Here is a 12,421-nt window from a genome sequence, read left to right as displayed (position 1 = left end):
TAGGACAGTATAAAATGGGTCTAGACATGCAGACAAAAAATGTCTGTTTCTATCATAAATATGGGCATATGTATATATACATGCAAAAATGGTGTAACATTACACAGGTGGATACATATGTCTATGATATATGCATGGTATGTATTAATGAAATTGTACTTTGCTCACTGTTTTCTAATCTGTTTAATTTATTCTATAATAGATAATAAACTATAAATTTTTCTCTGTCTTGTGACTTTATTTTAATGCAATGGATTTTAATAGCATTATATAGTTCTACGGTCTGTGGTGGATATATTGGCACTTGTTTAGTTTACCTCAAACATGTAAAAAACCTGTAAAAAATCTTTATACATAATTTTTAAAATTATTAAAATAAATATTCCTTTAAAAAATTTGAAGAAAATGTGATTGCAGACCAAAAGGGAATACCTATTTCACATTCTTTTCACCAATGTGCCCTCCTGAAAGCCTGAGCCTGGTTACATTGCTTCCATCCAAGTGAGTGCACATTTCATTTCCCCCACATTCTTACCAAATTACCTTACAAAATATCTTGAAAGACCAGACTATGAGTCTGCTTTCCTACCATTTCTCACCCCTGAATGTTAGTAATCTGAAACTCCTTTCTTGGCAGTGAGCAATGACTTCCCAATTTTGAATCCCAATGGCTATTTATCATTCTTATCATTGACCTTACAGTATTTGATATTATTGACCTCAAGGTCCTATTTGAAAAATCTCCTTTCCCTTTGGTCCTGTGATACACTCAATGCTAATTTGAATGCTCTCTTTCTGCTCTGTCTTCCTTTTTTGGTTTGTCCTCCTGCTGCTTAGTGTTACACATGGCTATCCACTCAGACCTCTGTCCACTATGCATTCTGGCAGAGTCCAACATGCTGGCCATGCCTCTGACCTTTGTCTCTTCCTCTTCCCATGCTCCCACTCACTCTCATTTATTAACCATTATTATTTTTACTGGACCATTAATAGCCTCATAATGGATCCCCCTCCATGTAGTTCTAGCTGTATCTTCCTAAAGCATTATCTAGCTTAGGACAGTCTCCTGATCCACATCTTCCAGCATCCTCTATTCCCATTCCTTACCAAATGAACTACAAGCTGGCATTTGGTATCCCTCTTCCACCATGTCTGAACATACAGCCTACATTTTCTATTCTTTTTTACCCATATGTAATTCTTTTCCTTATTTCTGTTCTTCAAAATTCTACCTTTCATTAAGTCCTGACTCAAAGTACCTCCTATAGGAATCTCTCTAATCACTTCCATTAAAAATGACCTCTGTCTTCCAGAGTCTATAATTCAGGCTTTTTTCTATTTGATACTGTAACCAGCGTGGGAGGCTTTAACCTCTACTAGATTATAAAATGATTAAAAGCAGAATCAGATATTGTTCATCTTCCTCCCAGCACCCAGCATAGAATTTTATTGCCAGTAGGTGATTAATAAATATTAATTAAGTAGCTGAGCCAGCCTGAGAACAATTCTACTGAACCTTTGAGTTTAAGAACAGTCAGGGAAAATGCAGTAATGGTCCACTGGCCATTGCAACTAGCTCAACTCTACTCTCAGGTTTTATGAAGTATCCAATTTTAAATGTACAAAAATAATTTTATGTCTTTGATAAAGCCCTGAATATGTCCAATATGTATTTATTGGCCAGCCCTAAATTCCAAAAACTGCAACAATATTTTTGCTTCACTTCCTAAGGTCTAACAGCTTACTCACATTCAGACAAGTGAACAATTCAAAACTTGTCTTTGATGGAGCAGAGCAATGCATGCCTCTTGCAAAGTCAGGATAGAGTATCTCCGGTTTTGCCCAGAGGAGACAAACTCTATTCTCCGTTTTCTTACAATAATGTTTCATTGGGCCAAGTTAAAAAAAAAAAATCATGAAAGCATTTATTAGTCCTGGGATCAAAAGCAGGAGAAACAAGGAAAGCCTCTGCCCATCAGGAACAACAAAGCCATTCCCCTAAGTTCACAGAGGAAGAAGAGGAGCAGTGGCACAATGTGGAAGGCAAGCTTGGGGCTTCTGTTGCGCTTCTGAACTCTGTGCTCACTGCTCCTTTAGCTCTGTGTGTGCCTTTATTTTCCTGTGTGAATCATTTCACTGATATGAGCATGTCATGTGGAGTACTCCACCTCCCACCCTCTACTCCTACTCCACAAGCTAGAGCAGACCACTAGTTAATGCTCTGAGATCTTCCCAGTCTGGGCCATACTCCCATGCAATGAGCTGTATCCTTGGTGTGATTTGTACAGCACCTCTCCCAAGCATGGAGAGGTTGCACAACCCTGCAGTGAACAATAAGGCAGCAGGAGGCAGCACCAACAGGCCACATCTAACATGTTCGGGAAAAACAAAATTAAGCAGCAAAGCTCTTTAGAACCAGAGAGGTTTTCAAGAGTCCTCCCAGGTAATGTAAGCAGCTGCTTTCTCACAGCTCTCACAAGGGCGTGCCACTGGGGCCAAAGGAGAAAACCCTCCAGCCCTGGGAGAAGGAGCTGAACTGCAATGGGGGCCAAATCCATTTATTTTCATGTCTCAATGAAAATACCAGGTAGTTTGTAAATCATGCACGCTCTGATCATGTTCTTTTTAAGAATACACAGCAGATTTTCTCACTCTGGGAACAGCCAATTTATTCACATAGGGGAGACATTTGATCAGCCTTCCTGAACAGGGATTCTTAGATGAATGTGACTGCTCGGCTTCTTACTAAATTAGGAATTGCAGAAAAAGTGTGACCAGAGACAGGGTGTTGCAAAGGTACGGGAATCATCCAGTGGAAAAAGTGGCCTGTGTCCTACAAGGACTATGCAGGTGAGAAATGACATTCATGTCTGGCCAGTTTTAATTTCTGAACATCGTTTACAATCTTCGGTTCAACCCTATTCAGTCACATGTCGACCCCCAATTAAACCTTGGCTTGTAAGGCCCCCATAGTGCGAACACAGGGAAATCGCATTCTCCACAGTGCTGTCTGGAGCAGCACGGAATGGTAATTTTGTATTTCATCTTGTTTGTTTGCCTGCATTTTAATGTATTTTCTAATGACCACCTGATCCAGGAGCAAACCCACATTGTTCTTCCTGATAAGCCCAGGGGAAAAAAAAATTCCTCTTAGGCATTTTTTTTTTTTTTTTACAAAGGGACTTATCTCTTTAAGTTTGCTGAGTTTCTGAGTGGGTGGAATAGGTTATGCTTTGCATTTCAAGAAACAGAAAGAAATGCCACCAACAACACAGAATTTAAATAGTGGCATAGCTGGAGCTCACAGTGTGCTCTTCAAAGACAATGTAAGATTTGACCCTCACCTAAGATGTGTGTCCTTATGACTGTTAATTGGGTCCTAAAGCCATTCTTTTAAAATAGCCATCAACAATGCATACTTACTTAGGAGCTAAGATGGGCTTGAGCTGGTAAAGGACGGGTTAGGCTGTGTTACCTTGTGTACCTGAGAACATAAAGGACTTTTAAAATTGTTCAAAGGTTTCTTAGGTACTGAGAAAGTTTATGTAGTGTAGAAATTAAGAGTCTAGGCTATTAGAAGACAGATGTGGTTCAAATCCAGGCTCCATCTCTTGGGCAGGTTACGGAACCTCTCCATGTCTCAATTTCTACCTGTTTGAATTGGCGTAATAGGAACCTTATAGAATTGGCATGAGAAGCAAATGAGAGAAGTCATTTTAAGTGCTTCTCACTGGTACTCCGCATTAAAAGTGCACATAAATGTATATTTTTCTTACAATTAGATTTCAGATAAACATCATTGTGTGCCTAAAATCTACCATCAATGTGCTGACCCTTGTCTTCAAAAACCTCACACCTAGGATTAGCACGCTGTCTTCTGATCTTATGGCCAAAGATTTTATGGTGGGAGTTCCTTCAGCCTTCTCAGTTCCTTTACAGACTACCCTTCCTTTATTTTTTCTTGGGCAGCTTCCTCTCACCTAAGATCCTCTGTAGGATCTCTGACTATTATTTCCTCAGCCCCTATACTTGTACCCTTGAGTGACTGCTTACCTTTAATCTGAGCCCTTCTTTGCCAACAAGAGAATAAGCTCTTCAAGAGCAGATAACATATCTGCACACAGTCCCCTAAAGTTTATTGGATGAATTTTCTTAGGTTAGAGGTGGATAGGAACCTGGGAAAATTAGTGTGTTACTTCAAATAACTTCCTGAGCTTACAGAAACATTTTAAAGCCTACACACCTTCCACACTCACAGCCCTGTTCCAGCTTTGGAAGGACTCAGACACCTACAGAGATTAGTAGATTAGAAAGACATTCAGCTCTTCACAATTGCACTTTAAGCCTCTTCACAAAAGGTCTCTTTTGTGCATGAAAAAAAGAATTAGCTAAAAAATATTAATTTAAAAATTTCAGGCAAAGACACAATGAACTGACACATAAAATTCCTTTTAGCCCTAGCATGTGTGAGGTCCTACATTCAATCTCTAATACCACACACACACACACACATCATTGTACCTATCAATCATTCAATCATCTTTCTGTCAGGAGTCTCCTTTTGGAATTCATGCAAGAATACAGCAAATCTAAGAGCACCCTTTTCTTTTACACCATTCTGATCGACTTAATGAGAAAGCCAGTTGGCCATAAATATAACTAGGGCTCCGATTAATACAGCGTGGGTTGTTGCTCTGAGCAGTTGACATGAAGCTTTCTGCACCTACACATGACTGCAGGATCTCGCTTTCATTACTGTGCTGCTTGCACAATCGTTGGGAAACAACCGCAGCCTAGTGGGTGACCGACTGAATGCCAGGGGTGAGGAGTGCATTTCCAGTGTATTCACCACTGTTTTCTTTAATGATTTTTCAAGTGAATATGGTCTCTGTCCTTCCATTCTTTAGATGTATATGTTGGGCTCCACTGGCTTCAAAGCTAATGGTAAAATATGCACTATGCAGCAGTGCTCTGTCGAGATTTGAATCATTATTTGTCCTCTTCCGCTGGACAGACTGTAGGGTTAAATGGCTGGGTTTTTTTTGAAACAAAAGATTTATACTCCATTTTCTTTGTACTATCCATCCACGCCTCCTGTAATAGGAGCCGGTTGGAAAGCTCTGCGTCTGGGTTGTCATTTCTCTTGCGCAGTATATATTAGAGTCCAAACGACCTCTACACCATCAAGGTTCCACAAACCTTAAATTTAAGCTACCTGCTCCACCAAAGTATCTAAAACAATAACTTTTTTATGTTGCAACAAACATTACATTTAATGAGTACAGTGCACATGTAATGATACAGTGAATCAGTGTGAAGCCTCAAATAATGATTTCTGTTGGCACTATAAAAGGAATGTAATTTTTCTTGTTGAAATACCATTTTTCAGTTACTGCATGAGTGATGTGGTAATTATCCCCTACACCTGGGATTTAAATCCAATCCTACAAGCCCATTTTCTGTTTGCAAGCTGTCAGGCTGATGCATAGGCTTTGTTCTTATCTGGCAGTAGGCAAGGAATCGGTAATTCAGAAACAACAAAGCCACTGATGGGTCATCATGTAATCTGCACTGAAAATTGCAATCTGTAATGAGATTGGAAACGCAGATGAGGTGACTAAAATTGATTACCTACCATATCTGAAAATTTCAATTTTATTGCACAAATATGATCAAACTAGTCCATAAGTTTGGGGATTAGTTGAGAAAGAATAAAGATTACTTTTAAATTAGGTGAATGCAGATAAGTTATTTAAATGTAAATTATTTGCTTTATAGCAATATGCATGGTCTGCAGGGTGATTCATATGGCCACATATTTTAAGTTCCCTGATGGCATCATTTCTGCGTGGGAGTTCCAATTAGAGATGACATATACACTTTCAACTCTTAAAGGTAGTACTGCAAATCAGACCATGGATGAAACTCATACCAATCCCTAGGCCATAAAATTTCACCTTTCATATGCTTATTATGGAAAAAAAAATTCACCTAGAAGTCTTGGGAGCCTCAAAAGCAAGCAGCAAACTGTGCTTAGAATATTTCAAAACACCTCCCTCCCTTCCCCAATCCCACACACTATCTCCCAAAGGGTCAGCATTTGTGGGTTGAGCTCAGGAGTCAAGATGACAGGCTTACAATCCTCTGCTTCCAGTGGGAACCATAGACTGGACCTCATATACTCTTAAAGCTATAAGAGATATTGGTGATATGGTGGTTCAGCTTCTCAGCCACTATAAACCTTTTTCCATTTCTTGTCGTAGCACACAATAATAACTCTGAGCACTGAAAATGTAGTAGAGGCTAGTGATATTGCAACAAAAGGTATGCGCAATAAGGAATCACCAATATAACCTTTCCAAAACTAAATGGCAATATGCTCGTATAATATAATGCTACCAAAATATTTTACTTCATAGACTAGCTCCCAGAAAGTATCAGTTAGGGTGGTCAGAAAGGGCCTGTGAGATTTATTTCTACTTGTGGGAACATCTTCCAGGAAAAATACACACCTTCAAGGCTCAATGTTACTTGTCTCTGGGTACCCAAAGCGAAAAAATGTTTTCACCCTGTGCAAAAGTGGAAGAAAAATGTTTGAAAGTTGTATTAGTAGGTTATGAAAGGAAATTTCCCCTCTAATCTTCAAATTATCAGAGGATGCTCATATTAAGCATAGTTGAAGAGCTGGAGAACATATTAGTGAAGCACTTGGTCCCATGATCTAAGTTACCCTTCAGCGTGCATTTCACATGCCGAAGTGCCTTTAGAGTGTCATGGGTTTCTTGCCATACAGTATTCTTGGGCCTATTTTCATAAATTGGCCCTGTTCAACAGGAGATTCTTAGGGAAACTCTCTTTCTCTTGATCCTCTTCTTTCTCTATCATCGTCATTATCATCGTTCTGTTTTGGTCTTATTACATTCTGATTTTCCAAATCAGTCCTTCTGAGATCCAGAGAGAGCCTAGTGGCAGGTGATGCAAGAAATAGTCATTGGCACTGATTTATAAGTTCCAGGATAATGACCAAAACTTCATCGGCCCAAATTAACATTTGCTAGGCTTTATGTACCTACCAATTTTTTTTTTTAAATAAAATCTTTATTTTAACCATCATGCACATCCTTCTTCCAAAAGAGAAAAGAAAAGTGAGGAAGGAGTTGTTTGTCCATTTATTAGACTGTAAAAAGGTTTATATTCAAAGCACTATCTACATTCACAGAACTGCTTTCTATTGTAAATCATTCCTTATGCGGTGAGCTCTCTCTTTTATATCCAGTCTCCTTTCCCAAAGATCTCAATATTCCTTTCAGTGAAGAAGAGCTATAATGCTCCTCTTTCCTAGCCTTCATCTCATACATAAGCACTGAAGCAAAGAGGATGTATGCTGCTCCCTGCTGTCACATTTCCCAGCTTTATTTCCACCGAAGCAAATCTGACACCCAGTCCCCTTCCCACTGAAACTTCTTTCTTAATGAACCCAGATCCACGCCACACCAGTCTCTAACCTAAAGGGTTGCAGGGTCTCTCTGCTTCCCATCATGCATCTCCAAAATTTATTTTCCATAAAGCTGTCGATTACCCTTTTGAAACACAGACCTGATAATATCACTCTTGTGTTTAAACCCTTCCAATGCCTTCATGTCACACTGAAAATAAAATCCAAACACCTTAACTAGCCTACAATTTTACAGACTCCTCCAACCTCACATCATATAATTCTCAGCCTTGCTCCCCGCACTCTAGCTAGGCTTGACATCTATTTGTAAATGTAAGATTTGACCTTCTGGTCAGTCAGATCACAGCCAATTATCTCTTACGCAGGGAGGCCTTTCTTTCCCCCACCCCTTAACCCAATCTACAATATGTACTCAGTCGCTTTCTATGTGAACATTCTCTTCAAATTTCTTAAAAGCAACTATCACTTCTGGTACTTTTTTGTTTGTTAGCATTTTACTATTATTATATTATTTCTTATCTCCTTTGACTCTGTAATTTACTGGGACCTAGCTTGTCTTTGTTTTGGCACCAGGGATTGAACCCATCAGTGCTTTTCCACTAAGCCATGTCCCCAGCCCTTTTCATTTTTTGTTTTGCGACAAGGTCTCACTAAGTTCCTTAGACATTGCTAAATTTCTGAGGCTAGCTTAACCCCCTTAGTCACTGTGATTATTGGCATGTACCACTGCGTCTAGCTGACCTCTGAAATCTAAGCTTTGGAAATAAATCCCTTACTACCTGGTACCCACTTAATAAAGATGTTTGAATAAATATCACCACTTATTTTGTTCAGTCACTTTTTCATTTCATTTTTTTCAATAATTTTTCCATATGCATACTGATACTGTTCATATCTCTCTTTTGGACATTCTCTTAGCCTTTAAATTATGGCGGTACATAATATGTATTTTTGTTCTACTTCTCCATTTCCCATTCCAGTCTTTTAATTACAAGGTTACATTAATTGTCCTTCTTTTCTTTCTTCTCTGCCTTTCTTAGATATTTTAAATAACCCAATGGCTCCAAGGGTTATGTCAAAGAAAAATTGCACTCAATAAGTTAAATAGGTACGAAAGATTTTATTTAACTGTTGTTATAAGGTAGAAAGGTTTAACTAAACTCCACTGAAATCAAAGAAAGGAGAGTTTTAGCTAGCCAAAAAGGACTAAAAGATGGAACTTGTTGGGGCGGGGTGGGGGGAGGGGCTGTTCAATGTGATTAGGCAATTTGAGTTAGTTAATTGACTCTTACAGTAGTTAGGCTCCTCCCCTCCCACACAGATTTGGTGGTAAAGGTTTCATGTTTCTTGGTGATTACATTTTAAAGAGCTGCCTATGGAATACCGGAGAAAGACATTTTGAGTGGTAAAACTGGTAAAAGACTGGGAGAAGATTTGCATCTCAGAGACAGAAGAGAATTGGCAACTGCTACTTTTGTAAGGTAAATGCTCTAAGAAAAGGTCAGAGTTTTGAGACCAGAAGAAACCTGTCTAAAGCTGAGAGGAACACTGGGCCATCCTCCATGTATTCATCAGTTGCCTTCCAAGTTAGTATCATCAGACCTAATGTCTTTGACATTTTGTATTGCCCACTGAACACCTTTGGTTGAATAACTCGTGCAACTTACCCTGTTTTAGACCAAAAGTTAACTCTTCTTTTTTTTTTTTAATGATTCTTATATTCATTATGTCAATTTTATTTCTACTATCACTGATTTATTACCTGCATGGCATTTCAACCACTTTCCCCATCTTCATTCTTTCCTACTCAAAATAGTCCTTCATTAATTTACCCAAAACGCGACTTTGAGCACATCACCTCCCTACAAGAGCTTCAATAATTTTACACTCTCTGTATGGTCATAATAGTATGTTAACACTCCAGAACAGGAAATATACCTTAACATACCTGCTAATAAGACTTTATAATTTTCTAAAAGACTAGTTTTAACCACTTACTGTGTCTGGAGAATTTTTAATGTTGAAATGATTTTTTTAAAAAGTAGTAATAGGAAGAGAATGAACAAAACCAAAGAGAATTTAAGAGCAGATGAGAGTATCTCCATTCTTGGTTTTGAGAAGGTTCTATGAGGTCAGACTGTGCTATTTAATCTTTTGTTTTCCCTAGTCCACATGGGCCTAATTATCTTCTTGTGTTTCCCCACTCTGTAGATTAGCTAAAAGAAAAAAAAAAAAAACAACCTACCATCAGTTTCCTCGCTTCAATTTTATATTTTTGGCAACACTGACAGTCTATCTTGCAAAATGATGCCTAAAAACTTAAAGAAAGGAGAAGGTGACAAAGCCAATAACTTAACTAGTATAACTAATGTCCTTTCCAGCATCAACTAGTGCTACAGACAGTCCTGACAGAACACATGCCACTGAAGAGAAATACATTCCTATTCTTTTGATGAGTTAGTTATCCTTTCAGAGATTTTTGTATCGTAATGAGAGCATTTGCTTTTCTACAAATACTTTTAGGGTAAAAAAGCAGAATGAGCATATTATTTCAGGCACTTAAGACATAGCTGCCAAGCCTCTGTATGTGTTCACTTATATGAGCTGAACTTTTACACTAGACCTTATAAGGTCTGTCCTGGTAGTCAACATAGGAAAGGGGATTCGTCGTAAGTGTTCAATGGACCCATATGTAACTAGCTAGTTAGTTCCATTTATGGAAGAGAAGCCTCTTAGAGTTAGAAACATAATTTTTCTCACTATAGGGAAATTATCTATTTAGAAATAATGATATTTTATCTGGCTTTTCTATATATGTAGTCAAATGGCATATGTAAGACATATAAATATAATATTAAACTTGTTTAAAATATTAAGCAAGTTTAAACATACTATATAGTTTTTCCAGTCTCTATACTTATTATTCCACAGTTTCATAAATGTAAGACTCTTCCTATATAAAATATATTCTTCATTACTCTATATCAGTTACTTGTAAGAGGTGATTATATGGGAAAACATCATTCATTGTAAAGTCTAGTGATGATAATACTCATTTCTAGGATTACAGTATCTCAAACATAATATGCTATTTTTAAATACTAAAATATCAGTAATATGTCACCTAAAATATCAGGAAGTTTTGTCATTTAATATTTTATTAGTTTAAGTAATATGAGGTGTTCCAACAATGAAAATCAGTCTTAGTGGCTGAACCCAACAGAAGCTTCTTTTTCTTTTGGTGCTGGGATTGAACCACAGGACGCTTAACCACTGAGCCATATCCCCAGTCTTTCTATGTAATATAGTTTTTAGTTGTAGATGGACACAATACCTTTATTTCACTTATTTAGTTTTATGTGGTGCTAAGGATCGAACCCAGTACCTCACATGTGCTAGGCAAGCACTCTACCAATGAGCTGCAAACCCAGGCACCCCAGCCCATTTTTATGTTTTATTGTTTTAGAGATAGGGACCTGCTAAGTTACTGAGGCTGGCTGTGAACTCATGAACTTCCTGCCTCTGCCTCCCAAGCTGCTGGGATTACAGGCATGTGCTACTATGCCAAGTTCCAGAAATTTATTTCTTAATGAAGAAACACCCACTTGAGAGGCAGTGTTCTCTGAGGCCAATCTGGGCACTGACACATGGTCAACTGATTGGAGGAGAGAGTGGAGAAGTACACCTGCTTCTTCAGTGTTCTGAACTAGCACAAAGTATTGAAGACTAGTCACATGGCTCCATGTAGTTTCAAGGGGCCTGGGAATCTGGTCCCTGTTAGGCAGCTGCTTCCCAGCAATAATTATCTGCCATGAATCTGTATTACAGAGCTTCATATCCAAATAGTCATTTCTCCAAAAAAAAAAAAAAAAAAAAAAAAAAAACTCTTATTTATGGATTCAGATAATATCTGCAAATTGGTTTACATCCTAAAATCAATTACTCATTACAATTATGTAAGAGGACACACTTTTACCTAGATAACAAGTTTAATAGTTTGGTTCCTGTATAGTTGTATTACAAAACAACTCCTATTGGAAGAACAATTCTTTCTTGAACTTAAAGGCTTTCAGAACAGGTGTGGAAATCAACATAAGTAATTCTGCAATAGCACTTCCATCTACACAAGATAAAACTAAAGAAAATTGGAATTGGAATTTTTCTTCTGTGAGTATAAAAGATTTTTCAAAAAATAATCTGATTTGAGTTGTAAAATGAAAGGGGGATATTTAAAGATGAAACCATAAGAAAATATTTGGAACTAGAAAACAAAACTAGTCCGCAGACTACATTGTAAATAAATTTTATTGAAAGAGAGCCATGCCCAATTACTTACATGTTGTCTATGGCTGTCTTTACATATCGCCATTTGCATTATAATGCAAGAATTAAATAGTGTGCCCTGCAAAATTGAGAATATGTGCTTTCTGGCCTTTTACAGAAAAAAAATATATTGCCCAAACATGGAACTTCAGAAATTAGTGTCTTCTCATGATTTTACGATTATTAAAAAATTATGAAGAGATCTCTCCACGTCTAGAAAAATTTTCACAAAAATTCTCACATTATTGAATAATGACATTTAATGCATTTTGTTTTTAACACCACATTAAAAAAAAACAAATACTACTTTATTTTAAATTTTAATGACTAATTAAATTCCCTTAATTTTATATAGTCCTTAGCTTAAAATCTGGGAAATATGCTATTTTTTATCTGCAAATGTTTTATACTAAAAGACAATCTAATACATATTAGAAATATATATTATTCATTTCAACTTTCACAATCCATTTTGTATTCAAACTTTATTAAATATTTGGTTCAATAAAATATTTATAAAATCCAGCCAGAATATGTATTATTTTTATTGAGCTTTATTATTTTTATCACTTGAAAATTTCCCCTATGGAGTATGCTAGTTTGTAAAATAATTTTGCATTTTGATGGAGTTGTGCTAAACAT

Source organism: Marmota flaviventris, chromosome 2 (genome assembly GCF_047511675.1).
Source record: "Marmota flaviventris isolate mMarFla1 chromosome 2, mMarFla1.hap1, whole genome shotgun sequence".
Lineage (NCBI taxonomy): Eukaryota > Metazoa > Chordata > Mammalia > Rodentia > Sciuridae > Marmota > Marmota flaviventris.
The sequence above is the reverse complement of the archived record's forward strand: the minus strand, read 5'-3'. Positions refer to the sequence as shown.